Raw genomic sequence first — 16686 nt, 5'->3', positions numbered from 1 at the left:
GGGAGCTGAAAAGAGGTACCAATTTGAGAAAGTCTGAAGGAGGTAAAGACGGTGTTGTGGAAGCTGAAGGAGGATCCAAGAATACTAAGCTTGGCGCTTCAGAGCATCTCAGAGACAGCTGCATACTAAGTCGCTTCAGTCATACCTGACTTTGCAACCCCGTGTGCTGTAGCTCACCAGGCTTCTCCGTCCCTGAGATTCTCCAGGCAAGAATCCTGGTGTGGGGTGTCATTGCCTCCAGGGAATCTTCCCCACCTGGGATTGAACCCAACCCCAGTCTCTATGTCTCCTGCATTGGCAGGCGGGTTCTTTACCAGTGCCACCTGGGAAAGCTATTGAGTCATGAAAATGGGGAAGTCATCAGAAGGCGGCTGCTTGGGGTACGGGTGAGAAGTTGAGAAATTGTGGTTGAAATTCATTTGATGGATGAAATGGGCAGCTGGCATCTAGATCTGTGGACCTGGAGATGGAGGTGGTGATTTAGGGATTACACTGAGATTTCGAAGGGACATGTTGGGAGAGAGAGGGGGTGTGCAGAAAAGAGAGAGCCCTGGAGAGGAGGGAGAAGAGGACCGATGTGGAATTGGAGAAGCAGAGAGCACATTGATGTCAGCAGAGAGGACAATCAAAAGAAAGAGGTCCACTGACATCATCAAGTACAGAGGATTCAGGGAGAGCAGAGCAAAGGCTGGGGTTTTAGAGCTAGGGCATGGCCGAAATTTTGATGGGCGTGGAGAAGATGACCACATATTTCAGAATCAAACAGACAGCATGGGTGGAGAAGAGGCTGTTTATCTCTAGGAGCGCGTGGTAGATAGAAGTGATGTCACCGATCTGCTCGCCCACAGCACAGCAAAGCCAATTTACCCAGACACAGAGTTGTGATGAAGGAAGGTACAGCATTCATTTGCAGGGCCCTAGGCTCAGTGGGTAAAGAATCTGCCTGCCATGCAGGAGATGTAGGAGACGCGTGGGTTCAATCCCTGGTTTAGGAAGATTCCCTGGAGGAGGGCATGGCAACCCACTCCCACATTCTTGGGAGAATCCCATGGACAGAAGAACCTGGCAGACTACAGTCCATAGGAAGATTCAGACATGACTGAAGTGACTGAGCGTACGCACACAGTAAGAGTACTGAAAGTGCGTGCCCGAAAGACCTGAACCCCACATGCCACCCTAGCCCATACCCGTGGATTTCAGGGAAGGATTCGCAAAGGCAACATCTGGGGTGAGGGCTGCAGGGGACGTGACTCTCTTCTGATTGGTTTGTGATGAAGTAACAGAGTGATGTTTCAGGAATCTTAGTCATCTACTTTCTGGTTCCAACCAGTCTGAGGTCTAGTGCCTAGTATCAGCTCAGCCTGTAGTTGTCATCCTCCACTTGGGTCAGAGTGGGGGGTCTTAGTTTCGGCAGAAAACTCTAAGATAGTGTCAGATTGTGATGTATATCCCTTGAGGAGGAACTAGGACCTTCTTTTATCACTGAGCTATTGTCATTACTTTTCTCCTTTAACTGTTTCTCCTTTGTTTCTGCATTTCCTCACTTCCCTGTTAATAATGACTTGTTCCTGCTCTGGAACTCAGGGATGTTCCAGCAGACTAAAGCCTTATTCTACAAATGAGAAACGGGGATGACGGAGAGGCTTTTGTACCCAGGAGGGCCCTGCAGGGTCCTGCTAGGTGTCAGTGACAGTAAGAACAAAAGGAGATTTATGGAAGTTTGAAGGCAGAAGGAGATAGTGGTGAAAAAAGTACTGAATCTACTAAGGAGAGAGGATAAAATGAAGAAAGTACCCAGATGTGGTGGAGGGGGTGGATGGAGATACTAAGCTTTGATTTCACACTAGGCTGCATTCCCCCATCCTTCATTTTGGGCCCTGTCTTGGGTCCCCCCCCACTGTCCATGGTTCTCACTCTTGGGCTTAGGCAGCAGGGGGAAGTCAGGAGGCTGGTCAGGTGATGTTACAGAGTCCAAGCTTGCTCTGCTTGCTTCACAATAGGTCAATAAATCGGAAGGTGTTGAGGCAAGGAATAACAACTTTATTCAAAAAGCTGACAGACCGAGAAGATGGTGGACTACGGTTCCAAAGGGTCTCCCAAGGGCTTCCCTGTTGGCTCAGGCTGTAAAGAATCTACCTGCAATGCAGGAGAACCGGGTTCGATCTCTGGGCCGGGAAGATCCCCTAGAGAAGGAAATGGCAATCCACTCCAGTATTCTTGCCTGGAGAATCCCATGGACAGAGGAGTCTGGCTGGCTACAGTCCATGGGGTCACACAGAGTCATACACAACTGAGCAATTAACACAAACACGGTCCCCCAAAACCATCTTATGATGTCTGAATGCCAGTTTCTTTTCTAGAACAGAGAAGGGGAGGAGGTGAGGAAGTAGAGTAAAAAGGCCATAAGTCTTGCAAAATATCTCCTGGAGTGGCTAGGCTTGGGGTGGGGATGTGTTCATTTCTCCTTTTCTGTAGCCATTCACAGGTAGGCAGGGGCAGATTGCCTCTTTGTGAGCCGAACAAAGGCATTTTAATATTCAGGCAGAGGAACTGAGTTCCCTGTGACAGGCCATTCTGGATGCTTACAGGTAGTGCTTATCAGAACAAAAGCATTGAGAAGCAAAGGTTAAAGTGAAAGAAGCATATTCAACATGGAGTCAGAATTTGCTCTTCCCTGTCACAGTGAGGCACTCTTGGGGATAGTGGTGTGTGTTAGTTGTTCAGCTGTGTACAACTCTTTGAGACCCAATGGACTGTAGCCCACCAGGCTCCTCTGTCCATGGGATTTCCCAGGAAAGACTACTAGAGTGGGTTGCCATTTCCTCCTGCAGGGTACCTTTCTGACCCAGGGATCGAACACTCGTCTCCTGCATCGCAGGCAGATTCTTTACTGTCTGATCCACTAGGATAGGGGAGGGTGTTCTTAGTTCAGGACTGGGACCCAGAGCAGCACCAGCAATGATTCCTTTTCCGTCTTGCCCTGGATTCCTCCCTCCTTTCTCAGAAGCTCCCATCAAAAACGGTGCCTTACACTGTTGGTGGGAATGCAAACTAGTACAGCCACTATGGAAAACAGTGTGGAGATTCCTTAAAAAACTGGAAATAGAACTGCCATATGACCCAGCAATACCACTTCTGGGCATACACACTGAGGAAACCAGATCTGAAAGAGACACGTGCACCCCAATGTTCATCGCAGCACTGTTTATAATAGCCAGGACATGGAAGCAACCTAGATGCCCATCAGCAGATGAATGGATAAGGAAGCTGTGGTACATATACACCATGGAATTTTACTCAGCCGTCAAAAAGAATTCATTTGAACCAGTCCTAATGAGATGGATGAAACTGGAGCCCCTTATACAGAGTGAAGTAAGCCAGAAAGATAAAGAACATTACAGCATACTAACACATATATATGGAATTTAGAAAGATGGTAACGATAACCCTATATGCAAAACAGAAAAAGAGACACAGAAATACAGAACAGACTTTTGAACTCTGTGGGAGAAGGTGAGGGTGGGATGTTTCAAAAGAACAGCATGTATACTATCTATGGTGAAACAGATCACCAGCCCAGGTGGGATGCATGAGACAAGTGCTCGGGCCTGGTACACTGGGAAGACCCAGAGGAATCGGGTGGAGAGGGAGATGGGAGGGGGGATCGGGATGGGGAATAAGTGTAAATCTATGGCTGATTCATATCAATGTATGACAAAACCCACTGAAATGTTGTGAAGTAATTAGCCTCCAACTAATAAAAAAATTAAAAAAAAAAAAAAAAAAAAACGGTGCCTAGATATTGTCCAAAGGTTTGAAAACATCAGTAAAGCCCTCTGATTGGCCCCTGTTTTAGGCGCCCCAGGCACAGGCAAACAGGAAGTAAAAGTGGGTAACCACAAGGAAGGTGGGGGCGAGGCCTGGGTTAATCATCAGAGTTCTTGGCAGCAAGTTCTCATCCAGCCTGGGCTGAAGCAGCAAGTAGCTACAGTTTTAAAGTTTTCAGTGGCAGAATCTGTCTCTTCAGTGCCTGAATCTGTCTCTTCAGTGCCTGGTTACCCATGCTGACCCCATAACAAGCACCATGCCAACAGGCCCAGCGGCCATAGGAACATCAACAAGCAAGGAGGTAACTTCGAGGATGACTTCACTGGAAAAGTAAACACACACCCTGAGGGGAAGGAGACCAGAGTGTTCACAGCTGGGCGGGGCTGGGGATGCTGCTCTGGAGAGTGCAGGGAGGGAAGGGAGGATGGATGGATGGAGAGTGGACTTGGTCTAGATTGGAAGGGACGGTGTGAAGGAAAAGACAGATTTGTGCAGGAATTACAAGAGCCAGAAGGGGGAAAAAAAAAAAATTAACTGCTGAGGATGACAGTCAAAAGGTCTCATTCTTACTGCAAATTCAGAGATGCTAAAGAGGGAGGTCGTTATTGATGAAGGAGATGTAGGTGGGCTATTAGGCCACTGACCACATGTGACCCGAAGGAGATCTGAAATATCCTGAACCTTGAAACTGGCATTTTCTCTCACAGGCTCACAGGTGGGCATCTAAATGGTAGTTTGGCAATACCATATAAATGAGAACATTCATGTAGCCTATGACCCAGCTACTCCACCTGTGCTAGACTACACACACACACACACACACACACATTATGATCTATTGTTACTCAGCTTTTAAAAGAATCAAGGAGTTCCATATCCAGGTGGTGCTAGTGGTAAAGAACTCACCTGCCAATGCAGGAGATGCAAGAAACATGGGTTCAATCCCTGGGTCAGAAAGATTCCCTGGAGTAGGAAATGGCAACCCACTCCAGTATTTCTGCCTGGAAAATCCCACGGACAGAGGAGCCTGGTGGGCTACCGTCCATAGGGTTGCAAAGAGTTGGACACAACTGAGCACACATACATATGTGATGACATGCAGAGGTTATCTAAATATGTTAAGTGAAAAGAGCCAGTTGTATAACTGTGTGTGGTAGGATTTCATTTTATGAAAAAGAGAAAAATGGGGGAATTCCCTGGTGGTTTAGTGGTTAGGACTAGGCATTTTCACTGCTCAGGGCCTGGGATCAAACCCTTGGTTGGAGAACTAAGATCCCACAAGCTGCATGGAAAAAAAAAAAAGAAAAAAAAAGGTATATATTTTATATCATAGAAAAACATAAATACTTTCTATGTTTGTATTACAAGAAATTTTTTAAGAAACCATTTGGATGTTTCGAGAGAACAGCATGTATATTATCTATAGTGAAACAGATCACCAGCCCAGGTGGGATGCATGCAACAAGTGCTCGGGCCTGGTGCACTGGGAAGACCCAGAGGGATCGGGTGGAGAGGGAGGTGGGAGGGGGGATCGGGATGGGGAATACGTGTAAATCTATGGCTGATTCATATCAATGTATGACAAAACCCACTGCAATGTTGTGAAGTAATTAGCCTCCAACTAATAAAAATAAATGAAAAAAAAAAAAAAGAAACCATTTGGTTGAGGTATGATTGACATACAAAAAGATGTACATACTTAGAGACTTCCCTGGTGATCCAGTGGCTACAATGCCACACTCCCAATGCAGGGGGCACAGGTTCAATCCCTGGTCAGGGAACTAGATCCCATGTGCTACAACTAAGAGTTCTAATGACACAACTGAAGATTCCTCACTTGGCAACAAAGATCCTGGTGCAGCCAAATAAATAAATAGTTTTGTTTTTTTTTAAGCTGTGCATATTTAATTATATTAAATAATGTCATGAGTTCACAAGGAACTCAATAGTAGTTATTTTGGGGGTTAGATTAGAAAACTGAGGTTTCAAGCAGAGGCACTTTTTAACTCAAAACTCTTCTGTAGGGTGTAGTGTTTTTAATTTAATTTTTAAATTAAAAAATTCTAAATTTCATGTTGGAGTATAGTTGACTAATAATATTTTAGTACAGCAAAGTGATTCAGTTACACATATAAATGTATCTATTCTTTTTCAAATTCTTTTCCTATTCAAGTTATTATAGAGTATTGAGCAGAGTTCCTTTTGCTATATAGTAGGTCCTTGTTGATTATCCATTAAGCAGTGTGTACATGTCCATCCCAAACTCTGTAACTATCCTTCTTCTCTACCCTCCCCCTGCCACCATAAGTTCCTTCTCTAAGTCTGTGAGTCTGTTTCTATTATGTAAATAACTTCATTTGTATCTTTTTAAAAAGATTCCACATATAAATATCATATGATATTTGTCTTTCTCTGTGTGACTTACTTCACTTAGTATGATAATCTCCAGGTCCATCCATGTTGCTGCAAATGGTATTAGTTCATTCTTTTTAATGGCTGAGTAATATTCTATTGTATATATGTACCACATCTTCTTTATCCATTCCTCTGTTGATGGACATTAAGGTTGCTTCCATGTCTTGGCTACTGTAAACAGTGATACAATGAACATTGGTGTGCAGCCATCTTTTTGAACTATGGAGTGGAATTGCAGGGTCATATGGTAGCTCTATTTTTAGTTTTTAGTTTTAGTCTTTAGTTTTAGCTCTATTTTTAGTTTTTTAAGGAATATCCATACTGTTCTCCATAGTGGCTGTACCAATTTACATTCCCACCATGTACGGTATAGTTTTCAACATGTGTATGTATTATTTAGCCTGATCATTTTGGTGACCACAGTTTGATAATGAAAATCTGATAAACATGAATTCTCTTGGGGACAATGGAGAAGGAAATGCAACCCATTCCTGTATTCTTGCCTGGAGAGAATCCTCATGGACAGAAGAGCCTGGTGGACTGGGCTACAAGTCCATAGGGTAGCAAAGAGTTAGACATGACTGAAGTGACTTAGCATGCACATGGGGACAATGGAACAGAGTATTTGCAACTGAGGTCTCTCTTTTTGGTCTCTCTCTATTGTCTGGCCTGAAAGCTGTACCCCTAAAAGTCACTCCTCTGGTTTACATTGGAGGCAACCGTAAGTGGTGGGAAGAACATTGGATCTGGAGTCATTCATTCATTCCCAGCCCGCCGGGGCTTCCTGTGCCAGCCAGCATTCCAGGTTCTGCTTCCCTACTCTGTGTGGTCATGGGCTCTCAGGTTCTCATTTCCTTGTACAGTAAGATATTAATACTGGTTCTTAGGACTTCCCTGGTGGGCAAGTAGTTAAGAATCCTCCTTCCAATCCTGGGGACTCGGGCTTGATCCCTGGTCCAGGAACAAAAATATCACATGCCGAGGTGCGATTAAGCTCTCACTCCACACCTTGAGAGCCGGTGCACTGTAACTACTGAACCAGCATTCCAGAGTATGTGAGCTGCAACTACTGAGCCCACACACCCAAACTTCTGAAGCCTGTGTGCTGAGGGCCCCAACTCTGCAATAAGGGACGCCACGGGAACGAGAAGCCTGTGCACTGCAACTAGAGAGTAGCCCCGACTCACCACAACTAGGGAAAGACTGCTGGCAGCAAGGAAGACCCAGAAAAACCAGAAATAAATCCTAAAGAAAGAAAGAAAGAAAGTTTCTGAAGGTACCTGGAACCAGGAGGGTAAGAGCCCTATATACATATTCAGTTCAGTTCAGTTCAGTCACTCAGTCGTGTCCGATTCTTTGCGACCCCGTGAACCGCAGCACGTCAGGCCTCCCTGTCATCCATCACCAACTCCTGGAGTTTACTCAAACTCACGTCCATTGAGTCGGTGATGCCATCCAACCATCTCATCCTCTGTCGTCCCCTTCTCCTCCTGCCCTCAATCTTTCCCAGCATCAGGGCCTTTTCCAATGAGTCAGCTCTTCCCATCAGGTGGCCAAAGTATTGGAGTTTCAGCTTCAACAGCAGTCCTTCCAATGAACACCCAGGACTGATCTCCTTTAGGATGGACTGGTTGGATGTCCTTGCAGTCCAAGGGACCCTCAAGAGTCTTCTCCAACACCACAGTTCAAAAGCATCAATTCTTCGGCGCTCAGCTTTCTTTATAGTCCAAATCTCACATCCATACTTGACTACTGGAAAAACCATAACCTTGACTAGACAGACCTTTGTTGACAAAGTAATGTCTCTGCTTTTTAATATGCTGTCTAGGTTGGTCATAACTTTCTTTCCAAGGAGTAAGCGTCTTTTAATTTCATGGCTGGAATCACCATCTGCAGTGATTTTGGAGCCCAAAAAAATAAAGTCAGCCACTGTTTCCACTGTTTCCCCATCTATCTGTCATGAAGTGATGGGACCGGATGCCATGATCTTAGTTTTCTGAATGTTGAGCTTTAAGCCAACTTTTTCACTCTCCTCTTCCACTTTCATCACGAGGCTCTTTAGTTCTTCTTCACTTTCTGCCATAAGGGTGGTGTCATCTGCATATCTGAGGTTAGTGATATTTCTCCCAGCAATCTTTGATTCCAGCTTGTGTTTCATCCAGCCCAGCATTTCTCATGATGTACTCTGCGTATAAGTTAAATAAGCAGGGTGACAATATACAGCCTTGACATACTCCTTTTCCTATTTGCAACCAGTGTGTTGTTCCATGTCCAGTTCTAACTGTTGCTTCCTGACTTGCATACAGGTTTCTCAAGAGGCAGGTCAGGTGGTCTGGTATTCCCATCTCTTTCAGAATTTTCCACAGTTTGTTGTGATCCACACCATCAGAGATTTTGACATAGTCAATAAAGCAGAAATAGATGTTTTTCTAGAACTCTCTTGCTTTTTCCATGATCCCACGGATGTTGGCAATTTGATCTCTGGTTCCTCTGCCTTTTCTAAAACCAGCTTGAACAGCAGGAAGTTCATGGTTCACATATTGCTAAAGCCTGGCTTGGAGAATTTTGAGCATTACTTTACTAGCATGTGAGATGAGTGCAATTCTGTGGTAGTTTGAGCATTCTTTGGCATTGCCTTCCTTTGGGATTGGAATGAAAACTGACCATTTCCAGTCCTGTGGCCACTGCTGAGTTTTCCAAATTTGCTGGCATATTGAGTGCAGCACTTCCACAGCATCATCTTTCAGGATTTGAAATAGCTCAACTGGAATTCCATCACCTCCACTAGCTTTGTTCATAGTAATGCTTCCTAAGGCCCACTTGACTTCACATTCCAGGATGTCTGGCTCTAGGTGAGTGATCACACCATCATGATTATCTGGGTCGTGAAGATCTTTTTTGTATAGTTCTTCTGTGTATTCTTGCCACCTTTTCTTAATATCTTCTGCTTCAGTTAGGTCCATACCATTTCAGGCCTTTATTGAGCCCCTCGTTGCATGAAATGTTCCCTTGGTATCTCTAATTTTCTTGAAGAGATCTCTAGTCTTTCCCATTCTATTGTTTTCCTCTATTTCTTTGCATTGATCGCTGAGGAAGGCTTTCTTATCTCTCCTTGCTATTCTTTGGAACTCTGCATTCAAATGGGTATATCTTTCCTTTTCTCCTTTGCTTTTGGCTTCTCTTCTTTTCTCAGCTATTTGTAAGGCCTCCTCAGACAGCCATTTTGCTTTTTTGCATTCCTTTTTCTTGGGGATGGTCTTGCTCCCTGTCTCCTGTACAGTGTCACAAACCTCTGTTCATAGTTCATCAGGCACTCTATCAGATCTAGTCCCTTAAATCTATTTCTCACTTCCACTGTATAATCATAAAGGATTTGATTTAGGTCATGCCTGAATGATCTAGTGGTTTCCCCCACTTTCTTCAATTTAAGTTTGAATTTGGCAATAAGGAGTTCATGATCTGAGCCACAGTCAGCTTTTTTTGCTGACTGTATAGAGTTTCTCCACCTTTGGCTGCAAAGAATATAATCAATCTGATTTTGGTGTTGGCCATCTGGTGATGTCCATGTGGAGAGTCTTCTCTTGGTTGTTGGAATAGGGTGTTTGCTATGACCAGTGCATTCTCTTGGCAAAACTCTATTAGCTTTTGCCCTGCTTCATTCTGTATTCCAAGGCCAAATTTGCCTGTTACTCCAGGTGTTTCTTGACTTCGTACTTTTGCATCCCAGTCCCCTATAATGAAAAGAACATCTTTTTTGGGTGTTAGTTCTAAAAGGTCTCGTAGGTCTTCACAGAACCGTTCAACTTCAGCTTCTTCATACACATATTCAAAGTTTTCATAAATCATCATCAGAGGCGTTATCCAAAGTCACAGCAGAAAAGTTCAATTCCCTGCAGATGGTGGGGATGGAATAAATGAAATGGACAGTCCTGAAATGAATATATTTGGGGGAGGGGGTAACAGTAGGTTGCCTCCAGAAATAAAGTCACTTATAGAAAACTGCGAAGTATCTGTGCATAATGGATGAGACCACCAACTCCAGAAGCATTTCATCCTAACAGATGGTAAGTGGAGTGTATAGAAAACTGGGGGACACCCAAATCCAATTAGTATCCAAGCGTATTTCATGCTCGCTAAATGCCAGGTACACGCCAAGCACTTTATTTTTAATCCTCTGTGTGTGTGTGTGTGTTTAGTCGCTAAATCATGTTCGAAATTTTTTGTGACCCCATGGACTACAGTCTGCCATGGGATTCTCCAGGTGCGAATACTGGAGTGGGTTGTAATTTCCTTCTCCAGGGGGTCTTCCTGACCAAGGGATCGAGCCCGTGTCTTCTGCATTGGCAGGTAGATTCTCTACCGCTGAGCCAGAATGGAAGCTCATTTAATCCTGAGAACAACTCTATTATCTTCACTGTACAGAAGAGAAATGTGAGGCAGCGAGAAGTAAGAGAATTTGCCCAAGGTCACAGCATGAAAATGGTACAGTGGGATGCTCATTCCATATAGTCTGACCTCAGAAGCTGTGAAGTCCTCCTTAGCTAAAATGGTCTGAGTGCTTGCTGAGGAAAATCAGGCTTATGAAACAGTAGTGGCTTTTCAACTTCTGACTGAAGAAGAAGGTACTATCATATTGTTTTCTAAACTTTCCAGATAACAAGTCATTATTCTTCTTATAACTGCTACTTAAAATGTAAGGTGCCTATGAGTTCCACAGGGACCTTGTTAAAATGCAGATTCTACATAGAGAACAGATTTGTGGTTGCCAAGGGGGGTGTGGGTGAGGGAAGGAATGGGAGTTTGGAATTAACAGATGCAAACTATTATATATAGAATGGATAAACAAGAAGTTTCTACTGTATAGCACAGGGAACTATATTCAATAACCTGTGGTAAACCATAATAGAAAATAATATGAAATACACACACACACACACACACACATAACTGAATCACTTTGCTGTTCAGCGGAAATCAACACATGGTAAATCAACTGTGCTGTAATAAATTTCTTTTTAATATTTATTTATTTGGCTGCACCAGGTCTTAGTTGTGGCATGTGGATCTAGTTCCCTGATCAGTGATTGAACAAACCCAGGCCCCCTGAATTGGGAGCATGACGTCTGGATGACTAGACCACCAGGGAATAAAATTAAAAAAAAAAAATGCCGACTCTGATTCTACAGGTCTGGGCAGGTCTGAGATTCTGCCAGCTCCCTTGTTACTGGTCTAAGGACCAGCTTTTTCTCTAGCTTCACCCATGGAGCCCTGGGAGTTGGGGGCGGGGTGGGGGGAGTTGCTCTTCTTGGAGCAGTTTCTCTTGCTGAGGGGATTAGGTGATTGAGGGTCCCTGAATCGGTTTGGGGGGTGCCCATGGAGAGCAGGGGACAGCCTCCACTGCTCTGTAAATGTTTGCTTTCAAGCATAATGATAAATAAGAGTGACCTGGATGATGAACTGTGTGGGTCAGTATAGCCACTGAGGTGGGTGGAAAGTCGACTTTGACTGGTGTGTTCAGGGCCGGTCCTCAGTGTAAAATTCTGGGTGTGAGAAGCAGTTTGTGTTTTGTGAGGGCAAAGGCTCTGGTCAGTCTTGTTGCTCTGCCAGATCCTCGCTAGACTATTTGTTGCCTGAGTGAAATGATGGGGAGTTGGGGGAGCAGCAGAGTGACTGAGACCATTACTAGCTACCCGGTCTGTGGGACGGCGCTGCCCTATGGATGACTCACATCCTGTTGCCCACTCACTCTCTCAGACTGAAGCCACATGTCCCTGGCGGCGGTGGCGAGGGGCTGACCTCTTTCCCCTTCTGCCATGGAGCATCATTACACACAGCTCCTGAGTTTCCAGCAAGTTGCCTCTCTTCCCTGCTTTCCTGGCAAGAGATGAGAAAGTTGGGTCTTGGGGAAAACAGAGTCCTGGTTGAGGTCCCCGGACAGGCATTACTGAAGAAGTGTGCAGGCACACCTGGCTGTCCAGAAGCTTGTTTCGGGATCATTTCAAGCTCTAAGAACTGTGTTTTTCTGCCCCCTCTGTCTGGGTTGTATGCCGCATCTTGCCCAAGTGTGTGAACTCAAAACCAAAGGGAAGAGACCGGGGAGGGAGCAGTCAGGAAGGAGACACATAAAAATCTAGAGTGGGTGGACCGGTCCCCCACCCCTTGTGTTGGCAGAGGAACAGACTGACCTGTTTCCCCGACGACTAAAATCCAGCTCTTTATTGCTGTGAGTTGCTGGTTTGAGGCCATTCTCAACCAGTGAGTCTCCACATCAGAGCCTGGCTGTGCAGGTGCTTGAAAGCACTCTTTCCCTACCTCCCCTCTCTGTCTGGAACTTTCCCTGGACCTTGTCAGGGCAGAGCCGCGGATACTGGGTGGTCAGTGCTGTTGGATGGGGAATGAGGAAATGTTTGAAGACAGAGGCCAGCCACACGCAGAGCAGGTGGGAGAGTAGTGGTGAGGATGGTGATGTGTGGTCCATACTTGACTCATTGTTTTGAACCTATTTCTGAAGGAAGTGACTAGGGCCACAGCAGTGAAAGCCTGGAATCCTAACAACTAGGCCACCAGGGAACTGCCTGGTTTTCTTTCTTGAGAAGTCTTCAGACTTCAGGGAACAGGGTTTTCAGTAACTCTAAGATAAGGTCAGGCCACTGTATCAACTTTATTTCTGGGAAGAACATGTGCCTCTTCTTACTCTGGGGAAAGGGCGGGGGCAATCTTTTTTAAAATTTTATTTTACTTTTAAATTTATTTTTTAATTGGAGTATAATTACTTTACAATGTTGTGTTGGTTTCAGCTGTACAACAGTGTGAATCAGCTGTAAATATATATATATCACCCCTCTCTTGAGCCTCCCTCCCACCACCCCCAACCCACCCCTTTAGGTCATCACAGAGCATGGAGCTGAGCTCCCTGTGCTATGCAGCAGCTTCCTATTAAAGGGGAGCAATCTTGAAGTCAGGTCTCCTAAAACTGCCTTCTTCTCTTCTAACAGGGTTGGAAGAGGCTTAAAATACAGGCTGTAAAAGCAACAGAGTTAGTGAAAATAAAGAGGAAAGAAAGGGGAAGTAAATACATTAACTTAAGTGCAAAGAAGAGTTACTACCTCAAGGCATCCTATTTACCTCTGCACTTAACTGACAGCCGGGGAAAACTTAGACTCCCAAGTTTGTGGAGTTCTTGTTTAACTGTTGCTTCATTCTCTGTGTCTCAGTTTCTTTGTAAAATAAGGTAAAAGAGGACTTCCCTGTTGGTCCAGTGCCTAAGACTCCGTCCTCCCCGTGCAGGGGGCCCAGGGTTCGATCCCTGGTCAGGGAACTAGATCCCACATGCTGGAACTAAGAGGCTTGAATGCCACAACCAAGGTCTGATGCAGCCAAATAAATAAATAAAAATAAATATTACCAAAAAGAGCATAAGAGTGATCAAGATGGTGTAGTAGTAGGTGAAGATTGCTCTCTCAAAAATGAAAGAAGTTAAAAAAAAGAGAAATTAAGGTAAAAATACATCAAGAGAGTTTTACTGGAGCATCATGTGAGATAAAGCACGAAGAGCTCTTGATAGGGTGACTGGCTTTGAGTAAAAAGTGTAGGTACTACTACAACTTCACTCATCTGTGACTGCAGCCAAGCCGAGGGGAGTGGCGAGTAGGGAGGGGGTGGTTTTCCTTTACCCTAAGGCTCCCACTCTCTCTTTCCTGGATATCTCCCCCTTCCCTCCCCCATGCCCCATCCAAGTCCTAATGAACGGAATGAATGGTCTCTGAAACTGCCTTGGACCAGGGCCTGGCTCCACAGTGCTCCCATCTTCTGCTGCAGTTCCCCCCTCCTCTGAGCAGATCATTTCCTAGATGCTTCCTTCCTGCCCAGTGAATGGTGACCTCAGACTGCAAGTCTCTCTGAGCTCAGAGAGTACACAAGGGGCCTTGCCTCTTCCTTTTGTCTGTGCCTCTGCACATCTGGTGGGGCTGGTGAGTCAGATTTCCCGGCTCTCAACAGTTCAACTCCACTCATGTGGAGTCAGTGAGAGAGGGAATCATCTCCAAGAGAACTCCTAACCCACAGTGCCCAAGCTGGTGTTCAGTGGCACTCAGCAGGCTGCCTTATGCAGTTCTTTTGGAAGTGAGGGTGGGTGACAGATCCTTAAGCTCCTGGGCTCTGTGGCAGGGATTCACCAAAGATCCTGGGGGTGGTCAGAGTCTGGGCCAGGCCTAGGCTTCTTATTCCTAAGCCAGCAAGCCCATTCACCTGCCACATACCATACCCCATCTTGCCATCCTCAGGTTCCTGGCAGTGGACCCAGTTTCTCATGGGTCCCATTCTTTTTTTTCCACATTTAAGTTCTTTTATTCTTTTTTAAAAAAAAAATTATTTTCAATTGGAAGATAGTGAAAATGTTAGTCGATCAGTCATGTTAGTTTGTGTTAGTTGCTCAGTTGTGTACGACTCTTTGCGACCCCATGGACTGTAGCCCATCAGGCTCCTATCCATGGAATTCTACAGGCAAGAATACTGGAGTGGGCTGCCATGCCTTCCCCTGGGGATATTCTGGACCCTGGGATTGAACCCGTATCTCCTACATTGCAGGCAGATTCTTTACCATCTGAGCCACCAGGGAAGCCCAATTGGAGGATAACCGCTCCACAATGTTGTGCTGGTTTCTGCCATACATCAACAGAAATCAGTCGTTAAGTGTACATGTCTCCTCCCTCTTGAAGCTCCCTCCCACCTCCCACCCCATCTCACCTTCTAGGTTGTCATAGGGTTTGAGCCCCTGCGTCATACAGCAAATTCCCACTGGCTATCTATTTTATAGATGGTAATGTATATGTTTCCATGGTACTCTCTCAATTCATCCTACCCTCTCCTTCCCCTACTGTGTCCACAAGACTCTTTCCCTTCCACCCTCATTCTTTATCAGCAGTGGGAGAAGTCGGAAAGAGCTTGGCTTGAATGACAGCTCTGACACGTGACACACACATCTCTTTAAACATGAGCTCTGCACAGTAGGCCTTCAGCTAGTTGTTGAATTTTTTCTTTTATTTATTTATTTGGTTGTTCCAGGTCTTAGTTATGGCATTTAGGATTTTCTAGTTGTGATGTGTGGGATCTAGTTCCCTGACCATGGATTGAACCCAGGCCCCCTGCCTTGGGAGTATGGAGACTTAGCTACTGGACCATCAGGGAAGTCCCTATTTGTTACATTAAGAGTGCGGAGATTGAACTAGCCATGGATTAGACATCCTTTCTAAGGACTTTACATACCTTGATTGAGTCCTCACAACAACCCTATGAAGTAGCAACTCTCAACCTCTCCACTGTGCGACCCTATGGACCGTAGCCCGTTAGGCTCCTCTGTCCATGGGATTCTTCAAGCAAGAATACTGGAGTGAGTTGCCATGCCCTCCTCCAGAGGATCTTCCCAAACCAGGGACTGAACCCACATCTCTTATGTCTCCTGCATTAGCAGGCAGGTTCTTTACCACTAGTGCCACCTGGAAGCACTATACAGATAAGGAAACAGAGATATAGAAGGTACTTGTCCCTGGTCAAGCGACTAGTGAGTAGCAGAGCAGGTAGCTCGGGTTAACTGTCTACACATTTAACCACTAGACCAAATGTCCTTGCTAGGGTCCAAGAGCGCACCTTTATTCTGACAGAAACATTATCCTTGGGATCTCTGCCCTCTTTCCTGTGTTCAGCCATAAGGTCAGAACCAGTGCCATTTGTTTGTGAATTGGTGATCCTCATACCTCCTCTATTTTTCCATTTCAAGGCCCTGAAACTTCTCTCCACAGAATCCTACCTCTCCTCCCCATGAGAGGATGAGGCATTTCAGCCAAGAGAAGTCCAAGTCTCTTACGGGCTACACCCTACTGATCCTCTCTCCAGGTGAGATGGCCAGGACCCACCCCAACCCCCACCTCTCCTGACAGCCCCATTAGCAGAGGCGCTGTGAATGCTGTCCTGAAGAAGGGTATAGTCCTTCTACAGCCTGAAGATGCTCGCAGAATTCACATGCATCGCAAGGGGAATTGCCTGAATCTTTGCCCGAGCGCTCTCCTCAAATCCCCCCAAGGGGCTTGGCTTGTGCTCTCAGCTTGCTGGATATTCACCATGGCTGCCCCACTGCCTTCAGCAGAGGTTGTCCAGCAAGTGTTTGCCAACTTAAAGGGCTAGTACCACAGACTGGCAAAGTATGTCCATGGGCAGAATGAAAAAACAAACACATACCAGGGAAAGTTCTAGGTAACTGCCTTAATAACTTGCTTTGGAAATTACTGTTTTAAATGACAGAACACTAAAGACCTGTAACATGTCAGTCCTTTATTTTTTCATAACCTTGCAACAAAGTAAAGGCGGAGAGAGGTGTACAATTTAAGGTGCCAGAATTACATCAGATTTGCACTCCAGGGTCAGTGCTCCCGGACATTGCCCGCTTCC

The 16686-nt window shown here is 45.4% G+C and overlaps 1 protein-coding gene across 3 annotated transcripts in view; it reads left to right on the top strand.

Moving 5' to 3' along the window:
* The window catches only part of CHCHD5 (coiled-coil-helix-coiled-coil-helix domain containing 5), a 66795-nt gene extending 50231 nt beyond the window's left edge, over positions 1-16564 (top strand). For 2 of the 3 annotated variants that reach the window (XR_006343516.1, XR_006343515.1), the window contains one exon: positions 4049-5155. The gene's annotated coding sequence lies outside the window, so the exon portion shown is untranslated. Of the gene's footprint in view, positions 1-4048; positions 5156-16040 lie in introns of those variants that run through there. The other variant, XR_006343517.1, reaches the window with a different exon arrangement.
* Positions 16565-16686: the final 122 nt, after the last annotated feature.

This window comes from Cervus elaphus, chromosome 11, assembly GCF_910594005.1.
Source record: "Cervus elaphus chromosome 11, mCerEla1.1, whole genome shotgun sequence".
NCBI lineage: Eukaryota > Metazoa > Chordata > Mammalia > Artiodactyla > Cervidae > Cervus > Cervus elaphus.
The sequence above is the reverse complement of the archived record's forward strand: the minus strand, read 5'-3'. Positions and strand labels throughout refer to the sequence as shown.